Genomic DNA, 26,228 nt, shown 5'->3' on the forward strand with positions numbered 1-26,228 from the left:
TATTAATGTCTGTCTCCCCTTGTAGACTGTAAGCTCGATGTGGGCAGGGAACATGTCTACGAACTCTATTGTATTGTACTCACCCAAGCACTTAGTTCAGTGCTCTGCATTCAATAAGCAACCAGTAAATACCACTGATTAATTTGCTGAAACATCTTATCTAGAAAAAATCTTGGTTCAGACATGACTGCTCACGAAACTTACTTAAGGAAATGAATAATGGAGAGAAGATGTCACCTTAGGACTCCTGTGTTATTTGGAAAAAACTTTTCATATGTAAGCGTTCTTGATCCAATATAAATATTAATTAGTATCTCACCTCAGTCTCTCCTTTTTTTATAAGTTCTTATTCCGTGTCTTCCTGTTGGAGCCAAATGCTTTCATTATCAGCATCCAACAATACCACTGAGAATTTCAGTCCAGGATTTGAAAAAAAAGTTTGTAAATCACTATTTTTTCCTAGATTTGCACTGTCAAGCAGCATCTTTGCAAGTTTTAAATAGAAATAGGCCTATTAAAATAGAATTAATGGCCAGTGGAAGTGTTCATTGCCTGCCAATAAAGTGTAATTATAATACAGCAGCTGCCTCCTTACTTAAGGGAAGCACAGAACAAGCTCCATAGGTGACCCCAGCCTGGGTCCCAAACCCTGCCAGCCATCTTCCTACTACATAGGCAGTCACAGGGATATCAATGGGAAAAGATAGATAATGTGTTGCAAGCCATCACCATTATTAACAATTCAGAGATAAGTTCTGCCAGCATGGAAAATGACACTATCCTCAGGGTATACTTACAGGTAATTAATTGTGGAAAAAAAGGGAATTGATGTATATGTTTTCCATGAGATCTGTGTCTGTCACAGATTCATTCCTGCTTTTTTCATTCCTTTGGGCACTATAGCCTGCTAACTTAAGACCCTCCAGTGTACAAAATGGATATGAGATCATTCAGTGGTGTTTACTGAGCACTTTCAGTGTGCAGTGCACTGTACTAAGATGTTTACCTTCCTTTCCTCCACACTAAATTTAGTTTACCCCTTCCACCCAGGGCTGTAGAGTGAATTATGGACCAGTTGAAACAGTTGGAGCTGTTACAGCCCAAACTGTGGTAAGACAAGAAAATGCTTGGGTCTGAGTTGATGTGATGGTAGTCTTTCCTCTCAAAGGATGCCAACAGTGTGACTCTGTGTAGTTGTGGGTTCGCTGCAACTGGCTCCTTTGGTTTTCATCCCACAAACCAAATGGTCGGGACCTCATTGGAGACTGCTTGACTGTATTCACTAGGGCTGCACTCCTCCTGTGCTTGGGTGCAAACCAGTTCTTTTCTGCACTTGTGTCTAGTAAGGATGTCAGGGGCCATTAATGGTTAATTAATGGTTTAAACTAAGGCACTTGTTCCACCAAGTGACAAAAATTGCCTCATCCATAGAGATGCTGCTGTTTCCCAATCTCACTGTCCCAGAGAATATTTACTTCAGGTGCCGAGTCAGGTAACTTCCAGGATCTTTGGAGCTCTAGCAGCTGTAGAACTGTGATGGACTGTTCCAGTTAATCAGTTGTATTTATTGAGCGCTTATTATGTGCAGAGCATAACTGAGTTGGTAGACACATCTCTTCCAACCACAATTAGCTTCCCAGGAGCAAACATTCTAAGTCACTGAATGGCAGAAAGAGACGGTGCTAAAGGACTGATAGTCGGGAGGACAGGCGATGCCCCTCTCCTTTCCCTCCCCTTAGCGTAGGGGCTCCAGTCAGGCTGTTTTCTTGTCACCTTTCTTGTTGTCTTCTTTCTGGCCTGTTGCATTTCCCAGGCTCTAATGGAAGGAAGGGAGGAGAAGAGCAGAGGAGGTAAAGGATGACTAATTGGTGCAACTTTCTGCCCAACAAAAAGACCAAGGAAGGCTGTCAAGTAAGAATTCAAAACTTATAACCAAAGGAGACAAAATGTGGACTTTGAATATAAAAATATGTTCGGTATTTGGCATGTGATGAATAGTAAAAGGAGTATCCTGTTTTGATTGTCAGCCTGTGTTTTCTCTTTTCCATCTCCCTTCACTGCTCCAGCCTCCTATGAATGTAAGGGGTTTGGATCTCTAGTGACTGTTCCTGAGATCCACACTCGCTCCTCATTGCACAAATATGCTGTCTTGCTACTAGCACTCTCTTCTCTTTGCTCACACCTCCAGGCTTCTGCCTACCTTCAAATAGGGTCACCTGCTACCTCGCCACCCCTAATGCCCCAGACTTGAAGACAACGAGCCGGAGCTCGACTAAAGCCGGAGTCCCATGGTTCCCACTCCCTGCCCTATCACCACACTGTGGCTCCCCCGACATTTACACATTCACAGTCCCCAGTCCTGTGTCACCTCCTTCCTCCCCTCCCTTTCCCATACTTTCCTCTCTCTCTTGCCCCCTTGCTTCTTCCTCCCCTTTCCTACATCTTCTTTTCCCCTCCTATCACTAGATACGATGATGGATTCCTACAGTTTAGGTTCCTGTGAGGCAGTCCAGAGATGTCAAATGTAGTGCGAGGCATCAAAGACATGTATCGTTTGGGAACCTAGGATCTGTGGAAGGGTTAATCCAGCCCAGGCCATAGACTGCATCTACCATTACTCGAGGCTGCTTTATATTGCAGGCTCTGAACTTTGTATTGGGTAAGATTATGTGGATGGCTCCGCTTCCCATCATCATTGTGGCGAAAACCAACCAAGTATATGTTAGGCTGGATGGCTAACTACTACCTTCCCTCTTGCTTGTCACCCCTCCCAAACCCCCTGACCTACACTGATTAGTTTATATATGCATATGCATGTATAGATAGAAGGAAAATACGAGGTCTTTATAGGACTATTTGGGACTTCGGGGGAAAAAAACATTCTAAACTAAATAATTTGCATGCATAACACTTTTAGCAATAATAATAAAAAATAATTATGATATTTAAGCACTTATTATGTGACAAGCACTGTTGTAAGCACAGAGGTAGATACAAGGTAATCAGGTTGCCCCATGTGGGGCTCACAGTCTTAATCCCAATTTTATAGATGAGGTAACTGAGGCACAGAGAACTTAAGTGGCTTGCCCAAGATCACCTAGCAGACAAGTGGCAGAGCCAGGATTAAAACCCACATCCTCTAACTCCCAAGCCCCTGCTCTTTCCACTAAGCCGTGCTGCTTTTACTGCTACTTCCTGTCACTTCAGTGTTCATCCCAATCCTGGTATTTTGGGAGAACATTACGGTTTCCTTTAAGATGACTGTTGTGATTTGTCAGTCAGTCAATTGTAATTATTAAGCACTTACTGTGTGCAGAGGACTGTACTAAGTGCTTGGGAGAGTACATTATAACAAAACAATAAACAGACACATTCCCCGCCTACAGTGAGTTTACGGTCTAGAAAAGACAGACATTAATATAAATAAATTACAGATATGTGTACAAGTGCTGTGCGGCTGGGGGTGGAGGGCTGAATGAAAGGAGCACGTCAGGGTGACACAGAAGGGTGTGGGAGAAGAGGAAAGGAGAGCCTAGCCAGGGGAAGGCCTCTTAAAGAATATGTGCCTTCAGTAAGGCTTTGAAGAGGAGAAGATTAATTGTCAGATATGAGGAGGGAGGGCATCCAGGCCAGATGCAGGACGAGGGCGAGAGGTCGGCGCTAAGGTAGATGAGGTCGAGGTCCAGTGAGAAGGTTAGGATTAGGAAAGTGGAAAGTGTGTGGGCTGGGTTGTATTAGGAGAATAGCAAGGTGAAGTAGGAGAGAGCAAGGTGATTGAATGCTTTAAAGCCAGCATTGAGGAGTTCCTGTTTGATATCTTGTGAAGATGAAAGAAACACTTTATTCACCAGAGATTATTGAGAGAGTGGGGATTATTTGTTAATAAAGGCAGTTTTTGATAAGCGATTAGTACTGTGGTATTCATTTCATTTGAGAAAGAAAAATATCTAATGGGGTTGAATCATAATTAAATTAAGATAATTACTTTGGTCAAGACCTCAGTTGCTGGTAAACAGGGTTCAGCTGCATTAAACCCATCTCCAATTCTTTTCCTCAGAGAAAGAAGCTAATAGTTTAGGGAAAAATCCATTTGGTTTGCGGTGCTTTCCATGAAAAAGTTTCTGAAATGAGGAAATAGCTAAATTACATTACATTGGAGTCCATTCTAGAGGTAAAAATAAACTCCAATCTTTGCCCAAAGGGGAGGGAACCATATATCTCTTCAAATTTCATTCATTGAGCATTTGCAAAATGTCATTTAGTAAGATAAAATTAATCTTTTCCTGGTTGATAATGTAAAAGCAGTGTAGCTTAAGGCCATTTCCTTTTTAATGTAGATATTCTAACCATAGACCTCCCCCTTGCATTATCCTTTTATTAGGTAATACATTCCTTCCCTCTGCTACCTAAATACATTGTTTTTTGAAATGGAAAAAAAAATCAATAAAGAGTTTTGTGTAACAAATTTGTTGTAATTTTTCAAGAGAAAAAATGTGCTTTTGAATGCTAGAGCTATCTCAAAAATGAACACTTTCTACAATTCCAACATTTCTCCAAAATATATATCTAAAAAATTCTAGTTCTAAAAGTTATGATTTTGGAATTGATGTAATCTTTAAAGAATAGGTATGTTAAAATGAAATATAGACATGGAGGTTCTTGGAAATTTGCTCAATCTTTGTAATTTTATTAAAAAGCTCTTGAAAATTTCAAACTAAAGATGCATTATTCTTGAGTGCATTTATTGTTTACCAAAGTAATTAGATCCTGCTGTCAGGAGAGGCAGTGAATACTAACATTAAGAACAGTGGAGTCCTGCTTAATTTTAATTTTCAGTGTTGTCTTCCCCTCACTGAATCATTATGAAGCTTTAGATAGACATAGGGGTAAAAGTGTGAAAGGTTACAAATTGATAACTTTCTCTATAAATGTACTTTTAAAGACATTCTGAAGTGTTCATTGAGCGAGAAGCCATCACAGATAGAGCTTACAATTTTTTTGTCTCATAGACGATTGCAGAATAAACTGGAATGATTGGTAGTGAATCAAGCTATCAAATTAAAGTTTTAATTGGATCTTAAAAAACCAATTAGTATTTATATTGCAAACTTTAACTTCCTTTGCATTTCCTGGCCAGTATATATCAAATGAGAAAATAGAAATCTTAATTAATATTTAAGAACCAATCAAGAGCAAGTTTGTTATTTGTTAAAATGGCTTCCCAGATTTCCCAGTGGAATTCTCTTTGGCTCAGTGGCAAATAAAGCAAATTTTTATTTTTATTTCTATTTGTTTTGCCAAAAGGTATTGCTTAAGCTTTGTATTTATTATGATTCCATTGCCTCAGTAATTATTATGATCACGGTATTTGTTGAGTGCTTATTATGTTTCAAACATTCTTCTAAGCTCTAGGGAAGATACAAGTTAATCAGGTAGGACACAGTCCCTGTCCTTTATGGGGCTCACAGTTTCAAGTAGGAGGGAGAACAGGTATTGAATCTCCATTTTACAGGTGACGAAACCGAGACACAGGGAAACTGTGACTTGTCCAAGGTCACAAAGCAACCAATTGGCAGACTGGGATTGGAACCCAGATCTTATGACTTCCGAGCCCATGGTCTTTCCACTAGTCCGGGCTGTCATTTCTAACACTGGGAAATCCTGGCCTGTCGAGAGTGTATAAATAAGGCAGAGCTCTACCCTGGCTCTTTCTGAAGGGAAGAATAGGATGTCTCACTTAAAGTGTTTTGGTAATGGCCGATTGCTGATTACCAAAATAACATAACTAATTGTAAAAGTTGAGTATGAAGTGCTTCCCAGAGAGTGTAAATATGCAGCAGAAATTATTTTACTAGTCCTCTAGACTGTGAGCTCGTAGTTGGCAGGGAATGGGTCTGTTTATTATTATATTGTACTCTCTGAAGTTATAAGTACAGTGCTTTGCACACAATAAGCACTCAATAAATACTATTGAATGAATGAATGAATGAATGAACATAGATTTAGCCCCTCACCATAGTGAATTTGTCTAAAGGCTTTGAAATTCAAGTAAGTTTTTTTTCTTTGCTACCTACATTTTGAAGAGGGTGAGCTACTTGTTCTTATGTAGTTGATTTGGTCAATTTGGTCATTTTAAAAAATTGAGTGAATAGACACAGTCTCCTATAGACAAAACACTTTTTGCATGAAGCTAATAATTTCACAGGACGTCTTATACTATTAATAGTTTCATATTTAAGAAATATTTTTAGCTATAAGAAATGCATATTGATTTTGAAGAGATTTGAAATATATTTTAACATCTTTCTTCAGTGATCTTTGCTAATCATGACCAATTTTTAAAAAAAACTTTTGACTGTGTCGACAGAAGAAATTTTTGTCATTGAAATAATAATAATAGTAATTGTATTATTTGTTAAGTGCGTACTTTGTGCCAAGCAGCTGGGTAGGTACAAGATAATTAGATTGGACACAATCCCATGCAGTGTTATAGAAAATTTAGAGTACGGCAAAAATCCACTTGTAACATGGAAAAGAAAATTACATTTTGGAGTATAGAACTACTGTGAGAATATAATGAAAAGGTTTTCATTTCCAAAAAAATTTGCTGTAGCCCTAAACTGTTTAATGGTCCATAAAATGGTTTGTGTTCCTTCTGGTGCTGATTGCATTAACTGATGTTTTCCAAAGGATATTATTGAAAGATATCTATTTGCTGTAAAGTACAGTGATTTGTGTTCATGAAACATTGTAATGGGCTCTAGTGGGTTAATTTAATTCCCCAGGTCTTTTTATATAGTCTCACATTTGTGGCAGAAGCTAAATTGCTTCTTTAAGCTTAAAATTTAGCATGGAATAGGAAATTATAACCTTTCTGTGCCTTCCGCCAACGTAGCTGCTTCTCCTCACGTTCTCCAGGAAAAACATTTCTAAAAATGAAGAAGGGTTAGAACCTTGCTAACTAAAACCCCTGTAATATGACTTTCTCTCCACCTGTCTTTTCTCGATAGTGTCATTACATCTACACTCGAGCAGGACCTAGAAGACATTCATTAGGGCTTTGGATCTCAAGATATTTTATATATATAAATATATATATATGTATTGCCAAGTATTTTTTGCTCCCCCCGGAAGCAGTTATATTAATACCAAATTGTAAAAATGTGGTCCATTGTTGCCTCATTACTCTTTACTAAGATGAATGGAAAACCCTGGTGAATTTTAGTCTGTTTCAGTTTCAGGAACTCTCTTCCTCAAAGAATGTTGTTGCAACTTCCTGGTATACTGGTGATATCTCTAATGCCTAGTGTCCTGACTGAGCCCAACCTGATTAACTTGTATCTACCCCAGTGCTTAGAACAGCGGTTGGCACATGGTAAGCGCTCAACAATTACTGCCATTGTTGTTAATTCCCATCAAAGACTTATAATAAGAAAGTGTAGGTGTAAGGCTCAAAGGGTTTATAGTGGCAGTGATCCCTAATGATAATACCATTTCAGCTCATCTCAGAATAGCCAATTTTCAGTTGCAAAAGAGAGCACCCAGATAATGGATATCAATCAATCAACTGTATTTATTGAGTGTTTACTATGTGCAAAGCATTATACTAAGCACTTGGGAAAGCACAATACACAATATAATGGGCACCTCCTCTTTACCCCTCTCATTTGGCTGTCACCTTGTCTTTTTCCTTGTCCCAAACCTCCTACTCTCATTATTTCTGGGTCTGCCTTTGGAAGACTCCTCCCCATCCCATCTTGGACCTGGGAAAAACCTCGGAACCTCAGATATGCTCCCTACCTGAATCTTCGTTTTCCTTTCTAGGAGAAAAAAAAATGCTCCAGAAAGTATTTTCAGGAAATTGCAAAGCCAAACTCTTTAATTCTCCAAACAAGGAAGCTTCGTATAGTATTAGTTTCTTGAGCAAATAAGGGTAGTTAAGAATTTGGCCATTGTGGGAGAAGAAATAACCTCAATAAAGAATTAGCAAGTGCAGGCAACAGCTTCGTTCACATCTTCCACTAAACTGGACCAGAGGTCAAGGTGCAAATTCCCATTACACGTAATAACAATAATGCTGACTAGGTTCCCACCATTTTGGGAACATTTCTTAATGGCACTGGGCTTGGCCTGTCTGCCCCTCGAGTTACATACAAATGTACAAATATCCATAAAAACAGGAAGGCTGTTTTGGGTGAACTCTTAAGATCAAAACATCCTTGGTTGGCTCTCTACTGGTCTTAAAGTCAGGTGCTGTGGGTTTAGGTTGATTTTATGATAACTTTCGAAAGACAATGTCATCCGACTTTAAATGGTTTAGTTTCATTCTTCTTCAATGATGATTATGTGCCACTGCAGTCAATCAATAGCCTATTGTGTGCAGAGCACTGTACTAGGCACCTGAGAGACTACAGTAGATTTAACATGATTTAAATGATTCCTGCCCTAAAAGAGTTTGCAGTATATCAGGGGAATCAGACATTAAAATAATGTTCAGGCTGGAGGAAGAGAAAATGGCGATATTTACATGAGTTAGTGCTTGAGAAAAAGGAAATGTGTGCTGTGTATGTAATTGTTTAGGAGGGTGGGTGTACACAAATGTATTGTTGGAGCAGGAGTATCGAATTGGCAGTTGTGGGGGGTTAAAATGTGAAAAGGTTGAGCATGAATTGAGATAAGGTTTCCTGGTGATGTCTTTATATCTTTGTCATATATTACAAATTATTTGTACTGATGTCTGTCTCTCCCTCTAGACTGTGAACTTGTCCTGGTCCAGGCAACATGTGTGCAGATTCTGTTGTATTGTTCTCTCCCAAGCGTTTAGTACAGTGTTATACACAGTTAAGCACTCAGTGAATATGGTTGATGGATTAATATGCTTTCAGAAGGGCTTTGATGGTTGGGAGCACGGTTCTCTGGCAGATTTGAAGAGGAAGGAGTTCCAGGTGGAAAAGAGCGTGAGAAAGGAGGCACTGTGGAAGGTTAGTTTGCAAAGAAAGAGCATAGCAAGCTGGGGTTTAATGGAAGAAGAGGGTGGATTAGTAGGAGGGAGAGAGGTGATGGAGTACCTTTTAAGCTGATGGGAAGGAGGTTTTTCTTGAAGCACGGAGGAATGGGAGGCATTTGGAAATTTTTGAGGAAACAGATGCAGATTGTCATTTTAGACAAATGATGTTGGCAGCACAAAACGGAGAGACCCGTTAGAGGCCGAGGCAATAGTTAAGCCAGGATATCAGCATGGCTCAGTGGAAAGAGCACAGGCTTGGGAGTCAGAGGTCATGGGTTCGAATCCCGCCTCTGCCACTTGTCAGCTGTGTGACTGTGGGCAAGTCACTTAACTTCTCTGTGCCTCAGTTACCTCATCTGTAAAATGGGCATTTAGAGTGGGAGCCTCACATGGGACAACCTGATGACCCTCTATCCACCCCAGCGCTTAGAACAGTGCTCTGTACATAGTAAGCGCTTAACAAATACCAACATTGTTATTGATATGACAAGTGTTGGACCAATATGGTTGTCGTTTGGATGGGGAGAAAAAGGGGCACATCCTAAAAATGTGAAGAAAAAACAAATGACAGGATTTGATGATAGGCAAAATAGGTATGTTGAAAGAGGGAGGGGTCAAGGATAATACCAAGGTTATGTACAGGCTTGAGAGATGGGAAGGCTGGTGGTTTTGTCAGCTGTGATGAGTAAAGCTAGGTGGTGGAGAGGATAAGAGAAGGAAGATGAGTCCAGTTTTGGCTATATTGAGATGCTGGTGGGATATCCATGTTGAAGTGGATAAAGAAGCAGCATGGTCTAGTGGATAGAGCATGGGCCTGGGAGTCAAGGTCATGGGTTCTAATCCCGGCTCCACCACTTGTCTGCTGTGTGACCTTGGATAGGTCACTGCACTTCTCTGTGTTTACCTCATCTGTAAAATGGGGATTGAGACTGTGAGCCCCAATGGGACAGGGACTCTGTCCAACTCGATTTGCTTGTATCCACCCCAGCACTTAGTACAGTGCCTAGCGCGTAGTAAGTGCTTAACAAATACCATCATCATTGAGATGTCCTGGAGGCAGGAGGAAATGTGAGACTGCAGCGGAGGTGAGAGGTTTGGCCAGCTAAGTAGGACTGGGAGTCATCTGCATAGAGGGGGAAGCTGAGCCAATAAACTCCTCAAGGGAGTGAGTGTAGAGAGAGAAGGGAAAAGAACCCAGAGCAGAGTCTTGAGGGACATCCACAATTAGAGAGTAAGAGACAAACGGAACCTTCAGAAGTGATTAAGAAGGAGCAGCCAGATAGGTGAGAAGGAAGAGAGTTATGACAGCAAAACCAAGATTTTGCTGTCCTTTTCACACAGTAACCACTCAATAAATAGCATAGATTAAGGTTAGATAGTGTTCCCAGGTAAAGAGAACGGTCTAGAATCTTGAAGGAAGTCAAGAGAGGTTGAAGAAGATTAGGGTAGAATTAAGTCCATTAGAGTTGGCAAGGAGGAAGTCATTCTGCATCTTTGAATCTCAAGAGAATTCAGCCCTGCTTAAGGCTTGTGGTAGACGAGTAAATGTCAAGTATTTGATTAATATACATGACCAGTCCAGACTGTTTTGAGCCAAAATTGAGGTGGTTAACCCTTACCATTTGGGGATTGTGTCTAATGACCTTTGAGGGAATTTGGCAAACTAAAACATCATAAAGATAAAAATCTTTTGAATTCCTTTCTGTTTGATTTGGGTTAATAGGAATGCCATTTCTTTAACTTTCAATGTGATCATCAGGAAAATCTTTTGGGGTAAATTTTCATTGCATTGCTCTTGTTATTGTAAATGGAATTTACATGCCTAATTCCCTTCTTCCATACTGAAAATATACCCCTTTATGCCTAATGGTTTGCTAAAAATGATTCCAAATCTCCTATGTTGTTGTGGGCCATATGTTAGCACTAATTATATAAATGAGACTTAGTGGAAATGTGTCACACTAAGCATTTGGTGCTTTAAGGAATTATACAAATGAAGGCTAGTCTGCGTTAGTGCTGGAACAAGAAAGAAGTGTGTAGGTTTTGAGCAGATGTTAACAGGTTTGCATGGCTATTCATTGTCTTTATTTGTCTGACTATAAGGACTCCTGATTACATTGTGTCAGAATATTTGAAGGGGCCATTTTTCTGAAGATCAGGATTGCAATTTGTAGGCATGAATACACTCTAGATTCCTTATGTCAAGAGGGTGGGGTGACTCATACCAAATAAAGGGTTAGAATCAAGTAACCTCACTGTACTTTTGAAAGCAGAAGTTGGATGTGAACCTGAGGTAATGTATTTGAGGCATAGTGAACGACGGAAGGTAACCCTCTGAAATCACAGGGGAGAGTGTTATTTCATTCTGACTCATGCTAGCTTTGCAGTTTATTTTGTGGATTAATCCAGGCTCCCTTAATTTTGTAATTTCAAAAATAGTTATGGTAATACCAAAAGACGGAAGGATAAGTGTTGAAGTCAAACCTGAAATCAACCAAATGTTTGCTCCGTTGAGAAGAACAGAAAAAACAAATGTCAAAGATTGGGATCGGTGGCAAATTACGCACCTAAAGTGTGATAATGTAGGTCCATGCTATACTTCCTGTTCCCCCACAGGTAACATTCTTCTCTCTTCCCCCCACTTATTTCTCTCCTCTTGGGGAGATTCAGCAGGGAAGTTCTTTGTTCTAGGAACTGAGCCTCTAACAAGGAGAAGAACTAGGAGGCTCTCTTTTCTATCCTTCCTCCCTCACACCCTACACATTTTCTAAGCAATGAGAGCACTTTCTGATTGATGCCAACAAGGTAACTCAGTGCTGAACCTGGAGTTGTGACCAAATTCAGCTTTTACCGAGTGATTGCCAAGTGCCAAAACATATACATTAAGTAGGGAATTTTCTGTCACAGATTGGTGAGTTCAGCCACAACATGTATGGAGTACATGTTTACCAGTACTGCTTGTTGGCAAATTCAATTTTGAAATTTTTATGCTGTTTAATTGACTTAAAACTGGAAAAAATGAAGGTTTAGAACTTCATTTGGAGTTTTATTATAATCATTAACAATAATAATAACTGCCATATTTGTTAAGTGCATTCTATGTTTCAAGTACTGTACTAAGAGCTGGGGTAGATACAAGATAATAAGGTTGGACACAGTCTCTGTCCCACACAGCGTTCACAGTCTTAAGTAGAGGGAGAACAGGTATTTAATCCCCATTTTATGCATGAGGAAACTGAGGCACAGAGAAGTTAAGTGATTTTCCCAAGGTCACACAGCAGGCAAGTGTCAAAGCCAAGATTAGAACCCCGGTCCTCTGACTCCCAGGTTGTGCTTTTTCCAGTAGACCACACTGTTTCATATTACCAGCAAGACCAGTACTACTCTACTGGGTGCAAGAATAATGCATCAGTGGTATTTGAGTGTACGCTGTGATGCAGATCACTGTGCTAAGTGCTTCGGTGAATATGTTGTGAGCAGGGAATGTGTCTGTTATACTTTTTTATTGTAGTCTCCCAAGTGCATAGTACAGTGCTCTGCATACAGTAAGAGCTCAGTAAATAAGATTGACTGACTGGTAGACATGTTCCCTGCCCATAAGGAGCTAGGAGGGGAAGTATCCTAAGCTCAGCCACTGAACTGTTGTGTGACAATGCACAAGTAATATAACCTCTTTATGCCTCATTTTCCTCAGCTATTAAATGGAGTAAGAAAGCTGTTTTCCTCAGCTCTCAAATGGAATAAGAAAGGTCTTCTCCTTACCTCTTAGATTGAGACCCCCATGTGGGACAGGGACTCTACCTGACCTGATTTTGTAGCTATCCCAGCACTCAGCTCAGTGCTTTGTCTATAGTAAATGCTTAATGAATACTGTAACTAAGGTTATAGAAACAAAAAATAATCTCTGCCTTTCACAGGGGTAACTGGAATGATCATTTAGGATAGATTGAAATGGTATATTTTATAATATGGCACTCAACCAAGTGACTTATGTGTAACAAAGTTCAGATTTAATAAGTCTAACCCTGAAATCAGTCAGTGGTATTTCATTCAATTGTATTTATTGAATGCTTACTATGTGCAGAGCACTGTACTAAGCACTTGGAAGGTACAATTCAGCAAGAGAGATCATATTCCTGCCCACAATGGGCTTATAGTCTAGAAGGGAGGAGACAACATCAAACAAGTAAACAGACATCAATATAAATAAATAAAATTATAGATATATACACATCAAAGCAAGTAACAGGCATCAATATAAATAAATTATAGATATGTACATATATACATAAGTGCTATGGGGCCAGGGTGAAGGGCAAAGGGAGCGAGTCGAGGTGACGTGGAAGGGAGGGGGAGCTGAGTAAAAGGGGGTTTAGTCTGGGAAATCTTCTTGGAGAAAGTGAGCCTTCAGGTAAAGCTTTGAAAGGGGGAAGAGTGATTATTTGGCAGGTGAGGAGGGAGAGCGTTCCAGGACAGAGGTAGGACGTGGGTCAGGGGTTGACAGCGGAACAGGTGAGATCAAGGCACGGTGAGAAGGTAAGCACCAAGGAGCAGAGTGTGCAAGCTGGGATGTAGAAGGAGATAAGGGAGGTGAGCTAAATAGGGACAAGGTGATGGAGAGCTTTGAAGCCAATAGTCAGGAGTTTTTGTTTGGTACGGAGGTTGATAGGCACCCACTGGAGATTTTTGAGGAGGGGGGTGACATGCCCAGAGCGTTTCTTTAGAAAGATACTGCGAGGAGCAGAGTGAAGTATGGACTGAAGTGGGGAGAGACAGGAGGTTGGGAGGTCAGAAAGGAGGCTGATAGAGTAATCCAGTCAGGTTAGGATGACTGATTGTACTAATGTGGTTGCGGTTTGAATGGAGAGGATAGGGCAGATCTTGGAGATGTTGTGAAGATGAGACTGGCAGAATTTGGTGACGGATTGGATATATGGGGTGAATGAGAGAGCACAGTCAAGGATGACACCAAGGTTGTGGGCTTGTGAGATAGAAAAGATGGTTGTGCCGTCCACAGTGATGGGAAAGTTAGGAAGAGGACAGAGTTTGGGAGGGAAGATAAGGAGCTCTGTCTTGGACATTTTGAGTTTTAGGTGGTGGGAGGATATCCAAATGGAGATGTTCTGAAGGCAGGAGGAAATGTGAGCCTGGAGGGAGGGAGAGAGAACAAAGGAAGAGATATAGATTTGGGTGTCATTGAGTATTTATTGTGAACACTGTACTAAGTGCTTGTCAATAGTTCAGTATCATAGAGTTGGTAGCCATGATCCCTGCCCTCAGAGAGCTTGCGGTCTAGTTGGGGAGACAGACATTAAAATAACTTCCAGATAAAGGAAGTGGTGGAGAACAGGGGTATATGAATAGTGCTGTGTGGGGGTGAATATCAAGGGGTTCAGATTTAAGTGCATAGATGATGCAGAGGAGAGCATGATTATGGTGGGGAAAGAGAGGTAAGTCAGAGAAGGATTCTTGGAGGAGATATGATTTTAGTAGGGCTTTGAAGATGGGGAGAGTGGTATGTCGGATATGAAGGGGGATGGAGTTTCAAAAGGAAGATGTGAGCGAGATGGTGGTGAAAGAGATATTGAGATACAGTGAATGGATTGGTGTTACAGGAGCAAAGTGTGCAGGCTGGCTTGTAATGGAAGATTTACAAGGCTAGGTGGGAAGGGGAGAGTTGATCGAGTGCCTTGAAGTTTATTCTAAGAAGTTTCTCTTTTAGGTGGAAATGGGTGAGTAAATACCGCAGGTTTTGGAGGAATGGGGAGTTGCACACAGAACTTTTTTTTTTTAAAGAAAAATAATAAAAATAATATTGGTATTTGTTAAGCGCTTACTATGTGCAGAGCACTGTTCTAAGCGCTGGGATGGGTACAGGATAATCAGGTTGTCCCACGTGAGGCTCACAGTTAATCCCCATTTTACAGATGAGGTAACTGAGGCACAGAGAAGTTAAGTGACTTGCCCACAGTCACACAGCTGACAAGTGGCAAAGCTGGGATTCAAACCCATGACCTCTGATTCCCAAGCCTGGGCTCTTTCCACTGAGCCACACTGCTTATCTGATCCGGACATCAGAGTGAAGCCTGGAAACGAGTCAGGGAGAGACAGGAGGCAGGGAGGTCAGTGAGGAGGCTGATGCAGTTATCAAGGCTGGATATAAGAGCTTGGACCAGAGTGGTAACCATCTGGACAGAGAGGATGAGGCAGATTCTAGAGATGTTGTGAAGGTGGGACCAACAGGATTTCATTGTCATGCTTATGGAGCACTTACTGTGTGCATAGCCCTTGGTGACAAACTGAATGTGAAATGACTTAGTCGTAATCATATGTTGGCTGACTGTAGATGTATTTTTTTGTTTGTCTTGAGCTTTATGGAGCCTCTTAGAGGGAGGCTGCAGGTGTTACCAGCTTCAGACTGAGGTGATTGGAAGTCCAACACGTTAGCCCCAAGACTTTGTTTTGAAGATATTAGCGTATCAATCTTGAATTTAAACAGGCACTTCTTTTAATTCAAATGAAATCACAGATTTTCATTTCTTGAGTGATCCTGATAGCATGGTGTATTACACAAACATAAGCCTGAAATTCAAATGGTTGTGGTCTCCAAACTCACAAATTCATTTTTTTCCTGATGTAGAAGATTGATTTTGTTGAAAACAAATCCCTAAAAGCACATTCTGAAGAGAGCTTATTTATTTCTCTGTGAATTTGTTTTGCAAATATAATTATGAAGCTATTAGTAGTAATTTTAATGAAAGGATAATTCACAACATGATTCAATCGAGAATACTACACAAGTGAAGAAGAAATGTCATTTCATTATATACAAGCACCTGTAACTCATGACTCTACTACAGTACAAGGAAATGCCCTGAACTGATGATCTCCCATGATCAGTGGCATGGGCTGTTGAAGAAGGCATGTAAATCATCATGTGACTTAATGGGGAGTGAGGAGGTCAACCTCCTGAACTCCTTGTTCAGTATTGGAAATCTCAGATTTTCATTTCTTGAGTGATCCTGATAACATAGTGCATTCCACAAACATATAAGCTTGAAATTCAAATGGTTGACTTAATGGAGAGAGGGGTGGTTGACCTCTTGAACTCCTTGTTCAGTACTGCCATGTGATGGGACTGGAGGTCCCAAAGACTGTGCCTTGTCAGGAGAAGGGGGAAGGTAGATTCATCATATTATAGACATGATTTTCTGTCAGCAAAGAGGAAGATGGGATTATCAAAGAAGAAAATGTGAAAGCAAGCTTTGTTGGAATTCTCATTCCCCCTCCCCTTGGATCTTGCTTTTCCCTCTCTCTTTTCCTTCTATCCTTCCCAGACCAGGTGAGCCCAATAGAACTCTTCGGATTTCTCAAAGGGTACATTATTGACTTCACAGGAAAATTGATCTGTGCTTTTCTGTTTCATACTGGTTTTGATGCTTACTGAGATACGTCGTAACATTAGAAAATAGCTTGGGCTCTTTATCCAGGAAAGTGAGCATTGTGATTTAAAACCTATGGGACTATTCTTGGTTTATGGCAGACTCCTTTCAGTTTATCGAAAAGTGATTGTATTTGTTAAAATTTTACCACTTAAGAGCAACTGAGCATTTATACTCAATGATAAAACTAAGACATGATTTCATCCATATTTCTAGACTCACCAAGAGAATCTGATTAAATAGACCAGTCAATCTTGACCAGCTTGGACAAATTCTTTAGACACTTTCCAATCCATCCTCTTTATTCTAAAAGAAGAATTCCCCAGATCTTAATAAGCTGGCAGGTTAAACTCTATTGTAGTAATAATAATAATTATGGTACTTGGTACTTGCTTACTATGCCAAGCACTGTTCTAAGCACTGGGGTAGATTCAAGTTAAGTTGGATACAGTCCCTGTGCCCCACAGCGCTCATATTCTTAATCCCCATTATACAGATGAGTTATAGTGACTTGCCCAAGGTCACACAGCAGACATGGCAGAGCTGGAATTAGGACCCATGAATTTCTCCCTCCCAGGCCTGTGGTCTATCCGCTAAGCCATGCTGAACAGTGCTCTGCACACAGGAAGCACTCAATAAATAGCATTGATTGATTGACTCTGGGTATCACGATACCTGGGTTCTAGTTCCTGGTCTCTGCCTGATGGGACCGTGCCATTAGGGCATTGGTCGAGGTGGATAGACCTTTGGGAATCCTGACAGACAGCTGGCTACCTTGGACGGCAGAGTCCACGGCAGCTACCAAGGCGACTAGCTGCTGGGGCCTGGAGCGAGGGCACAGCGACAGCACCCTGCTGCCCTCACTTCTGCCATCAAGGTGCTGCAAGTCGGACACCTTCCTGCCTTTTATACCGCCCCTCTGCTAGCCTGCTTACACTGTGTGCTCTGTGCCCTGGTGGAAACACAGCGAGCAAGAAGAGCAAGAATGTGCTAGTGGCATAGCTCACGCCACTGGCACGGCCACTCATTCTTCCAGAAGCCTCAGCACCAAAGCCAGGTCGATGGACGAATCCAAGATCTCATTTCTTTAGACCCACACCACCTGTGACTTACACCAACTAGGTCCTCTTTTCTCCTACTCCCTCCCCCTTCTTCATCGCCTATGCATTTAGATATGACCCCTTTAAGTACTTGATATTCACCCCAAGCACTTATGTATATTTGCATTGTTTGGTTATTTTAATGACTGCCTCACCCTGTAGACAGCAAACTCCTTGTGGGCAGGGAATATGTCTACCAAACCCAGTGGTGTTATACTCCCCCAAGCACTTAGTACAGTGCTGTTAGTACAGTGCTTAGTACAGTTTAGTACAGTGCTTGTTCTTGTCTGTCCGTCTCCCCGGATTAGACTGTAAGCCCGTCAAAGGGCAGAGACTGTCTCTATCTGTTACCGATCTGTACATTCCAAGCACTTAGTACAGTGCTCTGCACATAGTAAGCGCTCAATAAATACTATTGAATGAATGAATGAAATGACTGCTCTGGACACAGTAAGCACTCAGTTACCACTGATTGATTAGAGCAACTGTAAAAGTGCATTAAAAGTACTGTGCCTTCATAATACTAATGTAATCAGTAATATTATATGATGTACTGTTCTAAGTACTTGGGAGAGTACAACAGAGAGCATGACCCCCACCCTCAAGGAGCTTACAATTCTGAGGGCAAAGTAGACACAGATTAAATACAGATAGTTGTGAATGTAGAATGGAAAGAAGGAAGCGAAGTACCCAAGTCTAAATATGTTGAAGTGTGGTGGGTGATTTGTGAATGCATAAATGAGGTATACAAAAGTGCTGAGATGGTAGATGAGAAGAGACCCAAGGAGAGATAAATTAATCAAGGAGGGCCTCCTGGAGGAGGTGTGATTTCAGAAGGGCTTTAAAGGCGGCAATGGTGAGCTTAAGAGGAATGAAAAGTGCGAGCTGGTGTGTAGTGGGACAAGAGAGTAGATAAGTAGGAGGTAGAGAGCAGATGGAATGCCTCAACATTTCTGATCGGACGTTTCTACTTGATGAGGAGAAGAATGCAGATGTAGCATCATACTGCCGAAAGCATCCAACTGGTAATCAGATCTTTCACTTGAATTGCATAGTCTAGTTCATAGCATGGATTTTTTGAAAAGCATTTTATATCATTCTGAATTTTCCTTGGAACTATTAAAGTCTCTATAATCCAGTGTCTGTCAATTTCTCCTTAAAGACAACTTCAACTGCTTTTATTTCTTCAGTCATTTTTGTATTTAATGTCAGCTTTATATTTAATTTCAGCCTTATGTATAGTGCATTATTTTCCAAAATGAGAATTACATATGTTCCTAGAACTCTATATGTCTGGCACATTATAGGAATTAAAGGAATGTATCTCCTGTTTGTCATAATGCATCAAATATAGATTTCTGGTAAGAGATATTCTGATTTTGGAAAAACATTTGAAATTGGATAGAATGATTAGTTTTGAATCATCAGAATAATAATTTATCATAAGATTATTTTAAGCATAAGTAATTTAAGACAAAGTCATAACACAGTATGTCTCAAAAACCGCAGTTCATGGAAACTCCATCCTACTGACTGTTTTTTAATGGTATTTGTTAGGCTCTTATTATGTGCCAAGCACTGGACAAGATACAAGTTAATCAGGTTGGACACCTTCCATGTCATTCATTCATTCATTCAATTAATCGTATTTATTGAGCACTTACTGTGTGCAGAGCACTGTACTGAGCACTTAGAAAGTACAATTTGGCAACAGATAGACAATCTGTACCCAACAACAGGCTCACAACCCATAAGGGTGAAGACAGACAACAAAACAAGTAGGTATCAGTAGCATCAATATAAATAAATAGAATTATAGATATATACATAGCATTAATAAAATGAATAGAATAATATGTACATATATGCGCAAGTGCTGTGGGGCGGGGAATGGGGTAGAGCAGAGGGAGGGAGTTGGGGTGATGGGCAGGGGAGGAGGAGCAGAGGAAAAGAGAGGCTTAGTCTAGGAAGGCATCCTGGAGGAGGTGAGCGCTCAGTAGGGCTTTGAAGGGGGAAGTGTGCTGGTGTTCCACATGGGGCTCAGAGTCTTAATCCCCACTTTACAGATGAGGTAACTTTGGCACAGAGAAGTGAAATGTCTATTTTAAGGTCACACAGAAGATCAGTGATGGAGTTGGAATTAGAACCCAGAACCTTTTGACTCCCGGCCCTTGCTCTATCCACTAGGCAACACTGCTTCTCTATCTCTAATTCTCACAAACCCTTCCTTGTTTCCTTGATTTGTTCAACAAGATAGCCTATCAAATGACAAATTGAATCCTCCTAAGTATATGGAGGATAGATATGGGACTCTTAAGAAGAAACCTGTGCAATCATGTCATTGAGTGACCGTCACAAGAATAGCCATGCCAGTCTAATCAGTGGTATTTATTGAGTGCTTAATGCGTGCAGAGCACTGTACTAAGTACTTGGGAGAGTGCAGTACAACAGAGCTGGTTGACACATTCCCTACCCACAGCAAACCTAAAGACTAGAAGGTGAGACAGACATTAATATGAATTATTAATGGCTACACACATAATTATTGTACAATTCTATGCAAAATTATAATAAGGAATCTAGGAATCAGTCGTATTTATTGAGCACCTACTGTTGTGCCGAGCCCTTTACTAAGTGTTAGGGAGAATACAATATAACTGTGTTGGTAGACATGATCCTTGCCCATGTGGCGCTTACAGTATAGAGGAGGATACAGACATTAAAATAAATTACAAGTGCACATAAATGCTTTGGGGTTCAGCGTGGAGTGAATTAAAGGTAAAAATCCAAGTGAAAGGGTGACTCAGAAGGAAGAAGGAGAAGGGGAAATAAGAGTTTAGATGGGGAAGGCTTTGTTTTGTAGGAGATGTGATTTTAATAAAGCTTTGAAGGCGAGGAGAGTGATTATCTGTCAAAAATGAAGGGGGAAGGCATTCCATCCAGTCCAGAGGCAGGATGTGGGTTAGGGATAGGTTGGGAGATAGATGAGATTGAGGTACATGAGCAACTTGGCATTAGAGAAATAAAGTGAGCATGCTGGGTTGTAGCAGGAAATCAACGAGATAGGAGAGGACAAGGTGGTTGAGTGCTTTAAACCCAATGGTTAGGAGTTTCTGTTTGATGTGAAGGTGGATGGGCAACCACTGGAGGTTCTTGAAGAGTGGAGAAACAAGGACTGAATTGTTTTTTAGAAAAATGATCCAGCAGCAGAGTGAAGTAGTGAACTGGGAATTTCTACCCGGTGTTCCAGTCACCGAGATTGTGAGACATGGATTTATAGCTTATAGTGAAGTAAATACAACAGAAAATGGGTCTTTATTTCTTTGCTTCAGGTAGTTGATCCGACTGCTCAGGTCAGTTTTGTGCAAATGAAAAGACTACTGAGGAACAAAGCCATATTTTCTTTGTTCTAGTCTACCTCTGTAGATAAGCTTTTTGAGAGCAGGATCCTCATGTAATTTTTTTTTTATCACCTCCCAACTAGCTTGTAGAATGTTCCATCTCTTCCTTCCCTTTGTCTCTTCTCCAGTTTCTCACTGTGGACAGAATTATCGAATGGCATTCCACCCACTCATGTATTTTCAAAAGTAAGTAGATACTGAAAAATATTAAATAATGAACACAGAGTACCACTTAAAAAAATTAAAGCATTCAAGTATTAGGAAGCCGCACAATTTAGGTATCCATATATACATAATGTTGTATTTTCTATGAAAACCGTTTCATATGTTGCTTTAAAGAAAAACCCATCATGAGAGTCTGTGTTTATTTTGTGCTGGGCAATGACTCTAGGTGTAGCAGTTTTGAGAGATGAGCAGTATCCAAAAGGGATCCCAGGAGCAGGGGAGTGGGGGAAATGTAGATGAACAGAGATGAAAGGGTTCGTAGATAGGCTTTCATGCAATTTGAATATGAAGTGGCATTATGCATCACTCATTTAAATAACCTAAAATGAGTAATGTACTCCCTAGGAGCATTTGATAAAACCCCTGGAAATTTGCCAACATGCATGGTGGGAGGGAGATATGCATATTCAAAAGAAGATTGGGGGGAAAAATAGAGACAATGGGGCAGTAAAGAATCTTAAGAAGAATTGTAGATTTGCTTCCTTTTCTCCAGTGGGTTAAAACAGCCAGGTGAAAGCTGCTCTGAAACCAGAGCTCCAGTTTGCCCAACTGCCTTGGGCAGCTTCTGAGCATTGATTGGGCTGTCAAGGTCCTTCGTTCTATGTTGCTTTAAACCCCGCTTGGAACAGACCCGTGTATTCTCCGAGGCTTAGTCCCAGTGTCAAAATACCTAGGCACTGTGGAGAGATGGTTGCTATAGAGATGGATAGCAGAGTGATAGATAGCTGGATGATAGGTGATGAATAGATAGTAGATAAATGATCACAAGTGTCAGAATAGGTCTTTGTGCTTGGTATATTGTGAAATGATTTCAAAGCCATTCCTTCTGTCAACTTTGAAAATAGAATTGTATGCACTAACACTCACTGCCTGTGCATTTCTTGTGTCTTCCAAGTACCTTTCCCCATTATACTTGTGGATTTTAAAAGTGAAATATCCCATTCCCTTGATATGTGAATTTGGGGGTAGACAGCCATGTAACTGGGAATGTTTGTCAGTCCAGCTTGGAGCAGGAGAATATAGGCTGGTCTAGGTAGACACCTACCCAATGTTCAATGTCTTTCTTATCCAGACCTATGAATCTTTCAAATACCTGGAGGTGAATAAAGGTCCTCTCACAAACTTGTCTTTCCCTCAGGGCCTTCAAGGGTTCAGTGTTTTTTTTTCCCTCCCTTTTTGTATTTTCCACAAGCAGAGGTAGAGAAGCAGTGGGGTGTAGGGGAAGGAAGACGGACCTGGGGAGTCAGAGGGCCTGAGTTCTAATCCTGCTCTGCCTCTTGTCTGCTGTGACCTGGGGCAAGTCACTTAACTTCTCGGTGCCTCAGGTACTTCATCGATAAAATGGGCATTGAGACTGAGCCCCATGTGGGACAGAGACTGTGTCCCAGCTGATGAACATAAAACAGTGCCTGCCACATAATAAGTACTTAACAAATACTATTAAAAAGTTAAAAGATTACTGTAGCATTAAGAGGAAATATTAGAAGTTTATTTAACCATATGAAGGAGGAGGTCAAGGAGGACAGCAATCACACTGTTCCTGCAAGTCCCTTTTGCCACCCCTATTGGAAGTAGAAAGCTGAGCTGGCAAGACCATTGCCCTGATTCAGCTTAGATATTCTTTTCATCTCTTCTTCTAAGGTGATGAGTCACAGAGTGTCAGAAAATGTCAGAGTCCTGTAAACAGTTTCCTAGTCCGAGCCAACCAGGTAACAAAGCCTTCATAACCCTCTTCTAGATGATCTTATTAAAAGCACATCTCCTCCAAGAGGCCTTCAACGACCAAGTCCTCATTTCCCCTTCTCCCACTCCATTCTGTGTCACCTTTGCATTTGGATTTGCACCCTTTATTTACTCCTCCCTTAGCCCCATGGCTCTAACGTAAATAGTTATCATTTATTCATATAAATGTCTGTGGTCCCCTCTAGACTGTAAGCTCATTGTGGGCAGGGAACGTGTCTACCAACTCTGTCATATTGTTCTCTCCCAAGCACTTAATACAGTCCTCTGCACAAAGTAAGCATTCAATAAATACTATTGATAAATCTACTGAAGGGAAGTAACCAGGAACCTAGGCTGACAACTTTTTTAAAGGAATGGCAATTCTTTTATGACTGCCAGCCTGAATCCACTTTAATTCTTAAATACTCCATTGAGGTAATTTGCTAGGTAGCTATAGACATTGAGAGGTTAGAGTATAACAGTCTAGCTCTGATTAAGTCTCGATTAATATGAGTTGGACTGTGTCCAACTTGATTTTCTTGTATCCACCCCAGCCCTTACTATGACTGGCACATAGTAAGAGCATAATAAATACCATAATTATTATTCTAGTTACAGTGTACGTTGGCTGTCCACACTGCCCAATTTGCCAGGAAAATGCCAAGTTCCCACTATACCATGTGCCAGGAAAATGCCAAGTTCCCACTATACCCAGTTCCACGTAAGCCTAGATTTAGTCTTTCAAGGCTTCAGATTCGCACCCGTAAAATATTGTCTACTCCATCTATTGTACTCTCCCAAACACTTAATAGAGTGTTCGGCACTCAGTATGTGACCAGTAAATACTATTGATTGATGACACCCCCTTGTTCTCTAGTGAAACTATATAGAAAATTGCACTGGAAGGTTGAGCCAGTTTTCTGGAAAATTAACTTTAGGCTCCAAAGTTTGCTTTGGAGAAATTGTTTCTGAATCATCTGGATGAATCGAGTTCATTGGTTAACGGGACAACTCTTCACTCTGCTAGTGTATGGGCAGTTATGTGGTTGAATCCAAGATCTTTATTTTTGAGAGACTTAAATAGATTCCTTTCAGTGTATTGATAAAAAAAACTGTCTTGTAGAATCGTTGTCCACATAAAATAATAATTTTAATGTTAATAATTGTGGTATTTAATTGCTATCAGGTCCCACATGGGGCTCCCTTCTAAGTCAGAGGTACTTAGAATCCCCATTTTGCAGATGAGGGAACTGCGGCAAAGAGAAGTAGTGACTTGCCAAAGTCAAATTACAGGCAAGTGACAGAGCCAGGATTAGAACCCAGGTTCTCTGCTTCTGTCATGTTCTTTCCACTAGACCATGCTGCTTCTCAAACTAATTGTTTGGGAGAACATTGACAGCTCAGTTGACCTTTTAATTATTATCCTGGCCTTATCAGATGTTTACTCACTTTCCTCTAGGTTTTCTTCTTTTCTGCTAATTGTTCATTCAATAGTATTTATTCAATAGTATTTATTGAGCGCTTACTATGTGCAGAGCACTGTACTAAGCGCTTGGAATGAACAAGTCGGCAACAGATAGAGACAGTCCCTGCCGTTTGACGGGCTTACGGTCTAATTGGGGGAGACGGACAGACGAGAACAATGGCAAAAAATAGAGTCAAGGGAAAGAACATCTCGTAAAAACAATGGCAACTAAATAGAATCAAGGCGATGTACATTTCATTAACAAAATAAATAGGGTAATGAAAATATATACAGTTGAGCGGACGAGTACGGTGCTGAGGGGATGGGAAGGGAGAGGGGGAGGAGCAGAGGGAGATGAAGGGAAAAGAGGATTAAGCTGCGGAGAGGTGAAGGGGGGGTGGTAGAGGGAGTAGAGGGAGAAGAGGAGCTGAGTCTGGGAAGGCCTCTTGGAGGAGGTGAGTTTTAAGTAGGGTTTTGAAGAGGGGAAGAGAATGAGTTTGGCGGAGGTGAGGAGGGAGGGTGTTCCAGGACCGTGGGAGGACGTGGCCCAGGGGTTGACGGCGGGATAGGCGAGACTGAGGGGCGGCGGAGGAGCGGAGCGTGCGGGGTGGGCGGTAGAAAGAGAGAAGGGAGGAAAGGTAGGAAGGGGCAAGGTGATGTAGAGCCTCGAAGCCTAGAGTGAGGAGTTTTTGTTTGGAGCGGAGGTTGATAGACAACCACTGGAGTTGTTTAAGAAGGGGAGTGACATGCCCAGATCGTTTCTGCAGGAGATGAGCCGGGCAGCGGAGTGAAGAATAGACTGTTCTGATTCAGCCTCTTTTCCTTACGTTAGTTGCCACTTTGGCCATGTGTTCCATAACTGAGATGCTGCCCCTGGGGAGTTTGCTTCACTTTTGACCTGTGGCTCAGGGTTTTACATTTTGTCATACCACCTCAGTATAAAAATCATGTCTGAATGCAACTTTCACCATATTATTCCTGATACGTAAATTGGTTAGTAATGATTGTTAAGAGTACAATCATGGGTAAAGGAGGTGAGGTATGGCTAGGTCCTCATATGCCATCACTTTTGCGGTCTCTTGCATCAGTTTGTGTATGAGGAATATCTAAGATTGTCTATTTTTGTCCTTTTTTTTTTTTAACACCCAACGATTCTCATTAATGATTTTATTTTTTACTAAGAATGGTTTGCTCTCATTTACTCATGTTAGTTAAAAAATAAAGCTTATCCTCAATCCTAATACTAAACATTTAAAAACATTTAGAGGCAAAAAAAGGACACAAATAGTAATTGTATTTTATTTTACAACCAGACTGACTAAACTCTAAAATTAAAGGCATTCAAATAAGAACAGCTATTATACGTTTAGACAAAAAAAGGCTGAGAGTACAAAAATAAAGGTTTGACATTATTTTCTTCATTTTCAACGAGGAGCTGCTGTCCCCAGGTTTCTTTTGGATCCCAAGATGGTTAAGAAGTTCATTTCTTTTCATTCCTTTCATCCCCTTAGATGTTCCTCTGTACATTCCCAGTCCAAGGAATTTTGGTTTTCCTGTTACCACTCATCTCTTTCTTCTGGACAATCAAATAAAGCTATCTGAAGTCAGCAGAGCTGTGATGCTATTGGACTGGCTAAACATGAGAACTCTGTGGATGGTTATCCAATTTTGCCATTTGTTGTTGAGGATAATGAAGGGAAGATGTGCCGAAACTGCTTAATTTAGGTGGGTGCATAATCTGTGCAGCTGTCAAAAAAAAAACCAACCAACCCCCAAAACAAAAAAAAACAACTCCTAAAAAACCAGAAACCAAAGTTGTATTACTGTCAGGTGGAACTGGAAATTGTTCACTCTGTCAGGAGACAT

At 40.8% G+C, this 26,228-nt stretch overlaps 1 protein-coding gene across 4 annotated transcripts in view; it reads left to right on the forward strand.

The window, feature by feature from the left end:
• LOC100075704 (retinoic acid receptor beta) overlaps positions 1-26,228 on the forward strand; it is a 477,276-nt gene that overhangs the window by 77,151 nt on the left and 373,897 nt on the right. The window contains exon 1 of one of the 4 annotated variants that reach the window (XM_039912928.1): positions 21,077-21,136. The exons of the other annotated variants lie outside the window; for them this stretch is intronic. The gene's annotated coding sequence lies outside the window, so the exon portion shown is untranslated. Of the gene's footprint in view, positions 1-21,076; positions 21,137-26,228 lie in introns of those variants that run through there. 4 annotated transcript variants of the gene reach the window in all.

This window comes from Ornithorhynchus anatinus, chromosome 8 (genome assembly GCF_004115215.2).
Source record: "Ornithorhynchus anatinus isolate Pmale09 chromosome 8, mOrnAna1.pri.v4, whole genome shotgun sequence".
In the NCBI taxonomy this organism is placed as follows: Eukaryota; Metazoa; Chordata; class Mammalia; order Monotremata; family Ornithorhynchidae; genus Ornithorhynchus; species Ornithorhynchus anatinus.